Source organism: Camellia sinensis, unplaced genomic scaffold (genome assembly GCF_055761805.1).
Source record: "Camellia sinensis isolate YWXY unplaced genomic scaffold, ASM5576180v1 Unanchor1, whole genome shotgun sequence".
NCBI lineage: Eukaryota > Viridiplantae > Streptophyta > Magnoliopsida > Ericales > Theaceae > Camellia > Camellia sinensis.
Window position 1 is genome coordinate 16,883,013 of NW_028128987.1, and position 12,896 is coordinate 16,895,908.

The window sequence follows — 12,896 nt, forward strand, 5'->3', positions numbered from 1 at the left end:
AAATTAGGCTGGTTGCATGTGCTTCATTCAACTTATATTATGCTGATTATTAATTTAGCATGCTGTGTTTATATAGATTCATGTAGTGAGTAATTTAAGCTGTATTAAGTGGCATCGATGGAGCACAAACTTGTGGACTCATGTTTGATTTTTTATGGATAATCATCATCAACATGAGTAATATCATTTGTGACATCTTGAATGGGGTTGTAGCAGTGACAACATTGAGTAATATCTTTGTGGGGTTCTTGCGTTGTAAATTTTTCTTTTCTTGAAAGCAGATGTTGAATTTAGAGGTTGATGTTTTACTCTTCTCCTAACTGTAGATTTAGTTTTACAGATGATGATTACTTTGTTAGAAAGCTTATATACCGTTAAGTGCTCAACATGACCTGATGATCTATTGCCTCAAATGTTCTTTTTTTTTACTATTTTCTTATTTCTTCTTCTTTTTTTTTTTTTTTTTTTGGGTACGGAGTCGGAACCCATGATCTAATAAGGTGTATGAGCTCTACCATTGGGGTAATAGGAATATGAGTTCTAAGTAGTAGAAAGTAGAATCTATTCTGGTTTGGACGTAAGGTTTTACCGAGTTGAATCTTTACCCTGGTTTAAGGCCTAAAGTTTCTAGGTCTGCCCCCCTATTTCCCCATCTTTTTGCGGAAGAAGACTTCCTCTTCTTTAAAATCACCCCCAATTCTAGTCAAAATTTGAAATTGGTTTTGGACACTTACTATCTCTTTGTTATTAATCTTCACAAGTACAATCTCTTTGTTACTCCCCCTATGCCTTTTGGGATGCAAGAGTCCCTTTCACAACATCGTGGCATACCTCTAGCTCTGATAACTTTGGGATGTATTTAGAGATTAATTTTGACATATGAGCAAAATGAAGGATCTCATTGAAAGGGTGAGATCCAAATGCCATGCTTGGATGTCTTTTCTTCTTAATAAAGAAGAAAGAATCACTCTCATCAAGTTAGTTTTGGTCCCTTTAATTGATTTGCTATTTGTCCATTTATCCTTTTCCCAAATATGTTTGTAGCAAAATCTCTTCCATTCTCTTTAATTTCCTGTGGGCCGGCAATCAGGACAAAAGATCAATTCATTGGCTTAGTTAGGAAGTACGTTGCAAACCCCCCTCAAAATGGGGACTTGGATTAAGAGACCTATCTCTCTTAATCTAACCCTATTGGCCAAACAAAGTTGAAGGATATTGACATGTCTTGACTCTCTCTTGTCAAAAAAAAAAAAAAAAAATTAAAAATCAATTTTTTTCCCGAGCCAAATATTGCCAATCCTCTTTTTTTTTTTCAGTCCAATTTGCATCCTAATGCTGTGTTTGGTTGGAGGATTTAGGGAGGAAAAAAGAAAAGGAAAGGGAAAAGGTGTGTGAAACTATATGAAATATAAGTATGCTTTATTCACATTTCACCTACCTTTTCTATTTTTCTTTCCAAATCCCTCCTTAAATTCTGCAACCAAATACAGCATAAGAGCTCTTGTTAGAGAAGTTCATCTTAGGAAGGAAAGTCGCATCCTAAGAGCTCTTCTTGTTAGAGAACTTCATCTTAGAAAGGAAAGTCTTGGAAAGGAGCATTCATTGTCAAATTGGGAATAGAAAGAACGTTTCGATATGGTGATATACGTCATATAGTGTCACCATTATATTCAATATTTATTCTTAAATATGATTCATGGATGGCTTTTGTCCTTATTCTCTCTTTCTCTCTCTCTTCTCCTTGATTGACTCGTCCTTGTAAGTTGTGCGTATCCATCTTTCAGTTCACCTAAACTCTTCAACTTTTGTCCCCTAGAAGGTCAAAATTTTAAGAGTGACATTATTTAATTATATAAGGTATAACCAAAAAAATTATATCATCTTCTTCACAACCAAGCATTCCTTCAATGTTTTAATTGATGCTAAACTTTTTGATTTGAGTAGCTAAAGGACATTTGAATAGCCTAGTTTTCATCACTTTTGGAAAATTATTTTTAATGAAGCAGAGAACTACACAAATGAGAGACAAAGTACTAAAGAACAAAGCTACCGGCCACGGGTAGGGTTGCACAAGAGTCCCAAAATACTTGAGAGTCAAAATAACTCGATCTCTATCAGTTGAGTTGTTTTGGTTTTGGATCTAAACATAACAAATTCAATCAGATCGATTTGATACTAATTAGGATTAGCCCTAGCCCGAACCAATCCGAAGCTTGATGGCACTATGAGAAAAATGATCCCTATAAATTAGAATAATAAATGTAAAAATTCAATTTTACTTTTATTCCCTGGACAATCACTAGTTAATCTAATTCATCTCTACAGTTTTGATTTTGTCTAAGTAGTACCTAAAGTTTTTGATTTTTGTCTATGTAGTTCAATTAGAGACGAGTGTATAAATCAGTAATCGTTAAATCTTAATTTGATGGGTAAAAAGACAATTTTATAATTTAGATAACTTAAATGATACAAACGAACACCCATTAAATTGGTTGTGAAGTGTAGTTTGTTCAAAATAATAAGAAAAATGAGTGTTCTGTTATATAATTTAAATTTGCTAATTTTCTAAAATAACTTTTTCTTCCATTAAATTAGAGTTTAACGATTATTGATTTGTCTCCAATTAGACCACATGAACCGAAATTAGAAACTTTATGGACTGAATAGACGAAATTGATAGTTTAGGGATATAGTAGAAAAAAATAAAAATAGTTTAAGGGACAAGTGAAATTAACCCAAATATATAATTATTCCAGTCCTTTTCAATTGGATAACATGTGGATAGAATCATAGAGAGAAAAATGTATATAGAATGTGAGGTGAGGTGGACCTATTGGCAAATTTTGTTTTTGTTTTTTTTTTTTTAAATATTTGAAGGGACACTCTTCAAATTATTTGAGGGGTCACTCTTCTAAATAAGCTTAAGTTCATGTTGTTTATAAGGAAAATGCTATAAATTAATATGGGTCTTACACTCATATGAGAAATTTGGTAGAAAATTTAATATTATTTGAGATACCCAATATAACTTTGTTTATAATTTATTTATTTATGTTTTTGGAGTGTTCACATTAGAGTGTTTTATGAGAAAAAATAGCTTAAGTTGAACAAAGTTAATTATTGGACAACTAATGAAGAGATGGTTTTAATTTCTCTTTCTTAATTATTAATTTTTAATTTAGAAGAAGCTGCAGCAAAATTATCTTTTATATCCTTCATATGTCATTTTAAGAATTACTCATCATTATACCAATATCTTTTATACTATTTCATGGCGTTGTTTGGCAAACGGAAATCCAGGCTATTGTAGCCCTCTTGAGGAAAAAAATCCAAAAGGCTATACTGTTGGTCATCACTTCCCACATGATGCACAGCTGTAATGGACAGAGTATAAAATGACTCTTTTGCCCTTTTAATTTTGAGAAGCACAGCAGCAGCAATACACACAGGGGCATTTTGGTCATTTAATATCCCAATCATTTCAAAGCTGTAATTGACAAGCTGTAAAATGACGCTTTTGCCCTTTTAATTTTTGAGAAACCCACGCCAGCAGCAACAATACACACGGGGGCATTTTGGTCATTTACTATCCGACATCATTTCAAACATATTTTTTAATATAACAACTCAAATAAAAATTCAATCTATCTTTCCAAACACAAAAACTAAAATAGACTATTAAAATAGCAAAAAAATCTAAAAAATAATCACTTCCTAAACACTCACCATATTTCATTTTGTGCATCCTATTTTAGGTCTATAATAATAATCTGAACTATTTATCTTGGAAATCTCATAGTGAAGATTATTTGTGCAAAAAAATAACTTCATCAAATATTGATAAATAAATAAAAAAATTACATTTTATTCTATAAAATAGACGATTTAAGTTTAAACTCATAATTGTCATCCATTTTAAAATACAATATATAATTTGTTCATGTATCTAATAATATCTGATTATATTAATATTTTATATAAATATTTTTCATTACAAGATGAATAGATTGACTCATTATTGTGGGTTGGAAGATGAAATCCACAAAATAGAATGGTAGTCTCCTTTAATCATATACCCTCAATGGCCCGTTAAGGGCACAACGTGGCACAATCTCTACCTTCATTTTATTATACTATTATATTGGAACTGAATTATGGGTATTTATAATTTATTAGTACCATTTTTTAAATACATGTAATTATCTAACTGAGATGAGATCAGATTTGGGATTTTCTCACTCAAAATCATGCACTTTGATTGATTCCTTGAACCACCAAGTGCCAGCTCTTTCATTAATGCGTTCACATTGCTCAGTGAATCGCAATTTTGGTGTGTCAAGTGTTTAAAAATTTTGGAGAGTGAATGAATATTTTAATAGATTAATTAAAATATTTGTTAAATAAAAATGTGATGTATATATGAAGAGAAAATAATAATTAAAGAATTATAAAAAAAATATGGGCACTATCAGGGACGAAATCAGAACTGTGATTTAGGGAGGCAAATATTAATATATTTTATAAGTTTAATCAAAATATTTATATTAAAATTACAAAATAATTTTATTTATAAAAATAAAAAATATTCGACATTAACAAAATATATTTTTTAATTTGATCATATATCAAAGTGGAACTTGACCATCATGGGTGATGGTCTCGTGGTAAAGGCAGCTCATTTCATAGGAGTGAGTTAGGTTCGACTCTTTGGGAGTGCGAATATGTTGGGTTAATTAGCTTTGACCTCTTCTGGAGTGCGTGGCCTAACTTCCATTAGTGTTTCGATAGTGAATTCCTTTTTATGAGTGGAGTTAAATTAGACTGTCAATCTATTATTTCAAGACTTAATCTACAAATGCAGTAATGATATAATATATATATATATATATATTTTTTTTTTTTTGCGTTAAAAATGAGTGGGGAACTTGACGCACCTTTTCAAATCTTGAATTTAGATAGGTATGGCATTCAAAATGGTCAGACGGGAGGGGAAAAAATGTTGAAAGAGACAAATGAGAGGAACAAATGTGTAAAGAAACAAATAAGAGGGAGAAAGCTGAGAGACATTTTCTGTGCGATTTTTAATAATTATATTATTATATTATATTTTATATATTATATATAAAGTTTCATCACTATAGATAAATATGTCAATGGTGACATAAAAAGTGAAATACAACAAGGGATAAGATAATGTAATTATCACGGTATTATTGGTCATCAGTTTGATTATTTGGTAATTAAAAAAGGGACACTTTTTTATAAATTCTTTTTTACTTATTTATATTTTATTTAGTTTATATTATTTTTTTATATTTCTATAAGTTTTATGGGTGACATAGTTACCAAAATACCCCTATAATATTTATATTTACAATGTAAATGTTCTGCAATGTGAATGTTCACACCATTAATGTGAATGTTCACATCATCAATGTGAACATTCATACGTCAATATAAATATTCACATTGTAAAATATGAATGTTCACATTATCAAATTGCTATCAAAAAATATTTGTAAGGGTAAAAATATCCATAAAATACCTTAAATATGAGAATTATGATTTAATAAATCAAATATCCAAATAATAAAACTTATTAAAATATAATAATATTTTATGGACTAATTAGGATGCAAACACATGAAAATAATTTTTTTAATATTTCCTATTAAAAAACTTGAGGGTCATTTTAAAGATTTCTATCTATTTATTTATTTTAAAAAATGGAAGGGCATGCCTCTAGCCCCATCGCCTGTCATCATCTCTTTCATCACTAACTGTGTCGTTACAGTTAACAACTCTTGTAACAACAAAACTAAAGTAGTGTAACATATGCATCAGAGGTAAAAATAAAATTTGAATTAGTTAAATGAGCTAATACTCGACCCTAGTGAATTCGTAGATGGCTCGCTGGAGATGTTTTTAGAAAAGGAATTTAGTGCTCGTTTGGTAACTATTTTAAAATAAAAATAAAAATCTTTAGTACATATTTTTTATTATTTTGTACTTTTTACATTGTTTCGAGACTATAAAGAACTAAATTATTATTATTATTATTATTATTATTATTATTATTATATTTAAAATGAATCAAAATTGGATGATATATTTTCATATCTACTGCAAAATAAACGTGAATAAGAGATGATTATTTATCCCACTAATTTAATTGAATAATCAATTCTATTAATCTTTTCATTATTAATTTTACTAATCAAACGTAATGAAACAATTGTGGCTGATATATTTTCACTTCATTTCTCCACGTAGGATTTTGTTGTCATATAAATTGGCCACTTAGCCATTACTACTGAATTCACACTGTTATGTGTTGTCCCTCTTACCCACAAGAGTTACAAAAACACATTATAGAGCAGGAGACAAAAAGGACTACCCAATACATTATTGCACATTGTTTGTCATTTGGTGGGGAAGGCCAGCTCATACAGAGTCATGGTTGATATTTAATCCCGAGTTTGGGGTTCAGCAGGCTGCTGTGAGGCCCAATGAGGGCATGTTCCGAGTCTTTTTTTTGATAATCTGAACCGTTCATATTATACGATTCGTTGAATAAATTATTCATACAAAAAATCAAGTAAATTGGACATTTGTAGCCTCATAATAAGAGCACATTTGTTTTTCAAAAAATAAATGGTTAACATGATTTTAATAATTTTTTTTAAAACAATTAAGACTTGATCATGGGGTTATAGATGTCCAATTAATTTGAATTTTTATATAAATAATATATTCGACAAACCTTACAATATGAACAGTTCAGATTATCAAAATACAGTAAAAAAATACCTCTACGGACCTCACAGCAAGGCTGCTGTGCCATAAGGCACCGCAGCAATCCTCAGTCCATATAATCCCATCAAAAATGGACTTCTAGTTTAGAAGCTTTCACACAATGATGAAATAGAACATACCTTCCTTTTTAAATTGGTTCTATAGTGATTTCAGAGTAGTGAACTCTGAATGTAAGAACTAACCAGAGAAACAGACAATATTCATCAATCAATCAGAGTGAATAAAATTAAATTCGATATATTACATACAATAATACTATAAATTTAAAAAATTACTTAGAAAAATAAACCAATGAACTACATTTGTTATGGGCGTGACCCACTTCTCATTAACTTTAATTGTGTATGATACACTCATTTTTCAAAATAAAATTCAGAATATAATTTTGTAGTCCACAACATTTTTGTATTACATATTCAGACACCAATGTTGATATTTCATGGCAAATGATATGACTATAGGGTCTCTAATAGATATTTTTCAAAACCAACAATCTGCTTGACTTTAGAAATAATAGGATGAAGTTGAATTAGTAGCGAGGTGGGGTATATAATCTTCATGTTTGTTTTGAAAAATTAATGTGGGATTAAAAGTCTCATGAGACTTCAAAACCCTCAATGCTGTGAAGGATTTGTGTTTGCTAATTCAATCCCATGATATTGAAAGTGAAAATACCTTATTGTATTTTATTTTACAAAAAAAATAAAATCATCTTTTATGTAATGCGGATTTTTACGTAATTTAATCTCAATCAACTGATATCATTACACTAATGTAAAAATAAACCCAATTTATTTTAGATTTATAATCTAATATTTCGAGATTAATAATCTCCTCGTTTAATTTTACAGTAATCACATTAAACCTAATTCCACGAACAAATGAGGCCAACTCCCATCATCAACCTTGGTGGTGGTTGTGAAGTCACAGTTACACTCATTTTTCTCCCATCCAGAAGTTCGTTCTCATCTGCATTATTACTAAAACTTTTGTCTCCTCACACTACTCAGTCATTCTAATCCCCCCCTCTATCTCTCTTATCCTATGACTATGACTATTTATTCCAAAAACTCTTTGCCAACTCAATGAAAGTCACTGTATGAAAATCTCAAAATATAATAATTATAAATAGATTAAGACATGAAAACATGAATTGTTTAACAGCAATGCTAGATATCATGAAAAAAAATTTATGAAAATAATCATAAAAATTTTGTGACCTTTGGATTACACTTAGAATAAAGTACCACACACTAATCATGGTAATCCAAAGATCATAAATCTTTCATGATCATTTTCATGAAAAAATTTTCATGTTCCCTAACTTTTCTTTCCTGATATATTAATTAATAAAAAATTTAAGTAAAGACTCATAAATCTAAGCCACATAATGGCTATATAGTTAGTCCTTATTTGGCAAGTGAGTTGGGTTTAGGTTGGGATTAAAAGAAGTATAAAATAACAAAATAAGTTAAATAAGTGAATAAGACAAAATGTCATATTTAAACCATAATCATTTCACTTTTTTTCTCATGAAAAAATTAAAAAAATAAAAAAAATTCTTCCCAAACAGAGCTAATTTAGCCAAGCTAAATTAACCAAAAAAACTAAAAAATCAGGCTAAAAAAGTTAGGGGTACTTACGTATAGACTTATTGTCTAATAGGTCTTATGGAAAAAAAATCGTCATAAAAAAAGTCACTAATTATAAGTTTTAGCGACAGTTTATAAAAATCATAACAAAAAAAAGTCATTAATTATTAATTTTTAGCGACGTATGTAAAAAATTGTCAATTTTTTTTTAATTTTTAACAACAATTTTATTATGACTTGTTTTCAATAGAACTTGATGGGAATTAAGTCTAATTATTAGGACCTATTGATAGTTTACTAAAAAGTTATTCTCAAACCAATCCTTAAGATTTTTTAGAGGACAAAACATTGTAACTCTGTGTTTGGTTTGGTAGATTTGAGACAAAATTTAAAAGAAAAATATAAAAAGTAAGTGAAATATGAATAAAATATATCTATATTTTACTTAATCTACATATATATATATATATATATATATATATTCTTTTTAAAAATTATTTTCAAATCTTTTAACCAAACATAAGGTCGTGGTTTGGACAGTGGAGATTGCATCTTGACCAGCACTGTATCCTAGTCCTGTAACTTCACCCAACTGGGGTGAGTGCTTATCTTGTAATGGGAAAGGCTAGCAGAGCACTTCCCTTGCGTCGCTAACAAAAGCTTCTTGATTCCTTCCCCGCAAAGCACTTCCCTTGCGTCACTAACAAAAGCTTCTTGATTCCTCCCCCCCCCCCCCCCCCCCCCCCCCCCACAACAAACATATATATATATATATATATATTTGTTTCATGAATCACAATTTTTACTTCCACTCTCTCTCCTCTCCCCTCTCTCTCTCTCTCTCTAGATTTTGCTAGATGGAAGCACCTCTTCCCATTCACAGAGCCAAGTGTCTCACTCTCTTTCTCAACATATCCTTTCTCCTCCTCATCATCTGCCTAACACTCACCCATCTCTCGTCACCTTCCAAATCTCACTTCCTCAATCCCAAAAAAACCAACTACTCTAAAATCTTAGACAGTGACGACATTGGTTGCAAAGACCTTCACAACCACCATGAAAGCCAATCAAAGTGCTCTTACGTGAAATCCCACAAGGGTTGCCAACTAGGAAGCTTCATACCCTATCTCCAACTCTTCTACTGCACTTTCTCCACCAACCCACCACTTGGTTTCACTCTCCTCATCCTCTGGCTTGTCTTGCTCTTCTATCTCCTTGGTGACACAGCTGCAAATTACTTTTGTTCCTCACTTGAGGGCTTGTCTAGGGTTTTGAATCTCTCTCCTTCTATTGCTGGTGCGACTCTTCTCTCTCTTGGAAATGGTGCTCCAGATCTCTTTTCAAGCATAGCTTCTTTCATGGGAGACTCATCAGGAGGAGGAGAGAGTGCCAATAGTGGTGATGTTGGGCTCAATAGCATTTTGGGTGGAGCATTTTTTGTGTCAAGCATTGTGGTTGGAATCATTAGTATTTTTGTGTGCCCTAGCCGGGTATCGGTCAATAAGTCAAGTTTCATTAGGGATGTCCTCTTCTTCCTACTCTCCATCCTATGCCTACTTGTGATTATCACAATTGGAAAGATCAACTTATGGGGTGCAATCTCTTTTCTTTCTCTCTACTTTGTTTATGTGTTCCTCGTGTCCACCTCGGAGCTTTGTAATTGTAATAGTAAGGATAGATCTATAGGAAGCGCCTGCAGTTCCCCCATGTGCAGTACTGTTGTTTTACTAGGCCCATCTAAGCCCCTCCTGTCTGCATCCCCTGAGTTAGGAGCACCTTTATTGGGTTTAATAATTGATAAGAGCCCTATTTCTTCAATCATTGATCAAGAAAACCATGAGCTTCAAGTTGGTGAACCAAAAGGTATAAGATGGTGTTTGAACAACATTGAATGTTCAAGATTTTGGTGGTGGTTTGGGAAACTTTTGTGCATTCTAGAGCTTCCACTTGACTTACCAAGAAGGCTAACCATACCGGTCATTTCCGAGGAGAGATGGTCCAAGCCAGTTGCAGTTATATCAGCCACACTAGCTCCAATTTTCTTGGCTGTGATTTGGGACTACTATGATGGTCCTCCAAACACAAACCAGCCTTTGATGTTTGGAATTGGTGCCTCATTTGGAATTGTTTTGGGTGTTTTTGCTTTCTTCACCTCTGAGGTGTCTGGCCCACCAAGGACTAGGAAGTGCTTGTTCCCATGGCTTGTAGGGGGGTTCTTGATGAGCGTCACTTGGACATACATTCTTGCCGATGAACTGGTTTCTCTGTTGGTCTCACTAGGCCTTGTATTGGGCATAAGCCCTTCAATTCTAGGGCTGACTGTCCTTGCTTGGGGCAACTCTCTTGGTGACTTAGTCTCCAATTCGTCAATGGCAAGGAATGGTGGGCCAGATGGGATCCAGGTTGGCATTTCAGGGTGCTATGCTGGGCCCATTTTCAACATTGTTGTGGGCTTGGGCTTGTCACTTGTTTTTTCGTCATGGGCTGTGTATCCATCTTGTTATGTCATACACACCGATACAACTGTGTATGAAACTGTGGGCTTTCTAATGGGTGGATTGCTTTGGGCCCTCGTAGTCCTGCCCATTTACAATATGAGGCTTCATAGGTTTCTGGGTGTTGGGCTTTTGGCCATATATTTGTGCTTTCTTTGCCTCAAAATGGCAAGAACTCTTGGCCTACTACAACAACTTCATGTGTCTCTATTCCACTTCATGACATAGGGAGGCCTAACAATGGCTCTTTTTGTATCTAGCATTCCTCAGAAGAAGAAAAAAATGCTATCTATCGCCGCATATATTTCATTATTTTATTTTAATTCTTATGTGTATTCATGTGATAATAGTCATGTGTGATTGTATTGAACCACATAAAAGGAGAAGAGTTTAGACAAATATAATTAGGTATAAGTATATTCAACTACATAAAAAGTGACGAGTTTAGATAATATAACGGAATTGTTATTTTTAGATGGGGTCACCCTTTTTTGAAGGTGTATATTATGTAATGGAGGGCATACAATGGGGCTTAATTGTAAGGGTTTTGAAAATTAACCCATCATTTGTAAATATTTCAAAAAATAAATTTTTGGGCATTCAGACAATAAATTTAATTTTAAATTTTCTTTACTCGTAAGTCAAACACTGAGCCTCCGTTTGGGAAGTGGGTTGGCTTTTTGGCTTTTTGACTTTTTTAGCTATTTTAGTCTGGGTTAAAAAGTTTGGTTTGGAAAGAGTTTTTTGACTTTTTAAAAAAAAATTTATGAGAGAAGAGTATAATAATTATAGGTTGGATGTGATGTTTTGTTTGTTATGACTAAAATAACCTATTTTATTTTTTATGACTATTTTAATCCCAAAATCACTTGCCAAACACCACCTGAAACACTTTGTCCATAAAAACAATTCCTTATAAAATGATCAAACTACCCGTATATATAAATATTAGGAAAATGCGTGAAAGCTCGAATGTGTAGAGCTCGAATGGCTCGAAAATATTATCTTACCGATAAGAAAATCAAAAAACACCCTAAAACGACGTCGTTTTAGAATTTCGAACCACTCGAGCCATTTGATTTTCGAGCTACGTAACAGTATCGTAAATATTATAGATGGAATACACTCATTTCAAATCCCTAATTCTCAGCCCCCCGCTTTCCATTCTATTTCTCTTCCCTCCATTCTCTTTCTCTCTACCTCACTGTTCGTAGCAGAGGTGGCGCTGCCGCCGACGGCTTCGAATGAGCACGGCAACAGACGCATCGTTGTTTCACGACGTCATGTAGCACTCTGTTGTCGTCGAATGAGCACAAAAGCTCTACATTTCTCTAAACCAAACCAAACCCTACTCGCGCTCTCTCTCTGCCGACGGACTCCATCGCCGCCGTCCTCTTCGGTCTGCCGCCGTTGACAGGCCTTCCCACTTACCCACCACCGCATCTCCTCTCGCCGGCGTAGATCTTAATGCAGTAGGCCAAGATCTGAGGCGATCCACAGAGAACTGTGAACGATCCACACAGATTGTAGATCCATATCCCATATCTCTCTCTCTTAGCACACGACGGCGATGGTACTTCCATCGGCAGTCCACGGGCGGTTCACCACACCTGCACATGGCGATGCGGTCAAAAACTTTGTCTCTTGTCATATGACATAGCTTCATATGTATATGTAGATATTTATAAATTGGTTTTGTTCTTGTTCTGTTTTGGGTGTAAATATGTGGTTTCAACGGCTATCACTTGGATGCATGGCCTTCATTGCGAAGATGATGAACCAAGGCTTGATGATGATGAAACATATTGCAACAGATAGGAAGGGAGGGGAGAGACAAATAGAAATTTGAACAGATAGGATTTGGTTTGACTTGATATTGCAACAGATAGAGGTTGATTTGGCTCAACAGATAGGATTCCGTTTAGCTTATATTTCTACAGATAGAAAAAAATTAAAAAATAAAATTGAACAGATTGATTTTAGACATTGAATT

General features: G+C 33.1%; 1 pseudogene across 1 annotated transcript; it reads left to right on the forward strand.

The window, feature by feature from the left end:
- Window positions 1–9,167: 9,167 nt before the first annotated feature.
- On the forward strand, window positions 9,168–11,226 carry LOC114270945 (cation/calcium exchanger 1 pseudogene; annotated as a pseudogene). Its single transcript, XR_014357595.1, has one exon. The product of XR_014357595.1 is annotated as a cation/calcium exchanger 1 pseudogene (transcript).
- Window positions 11,227–12,896: the final 1,670 nt, after the last annotated feature.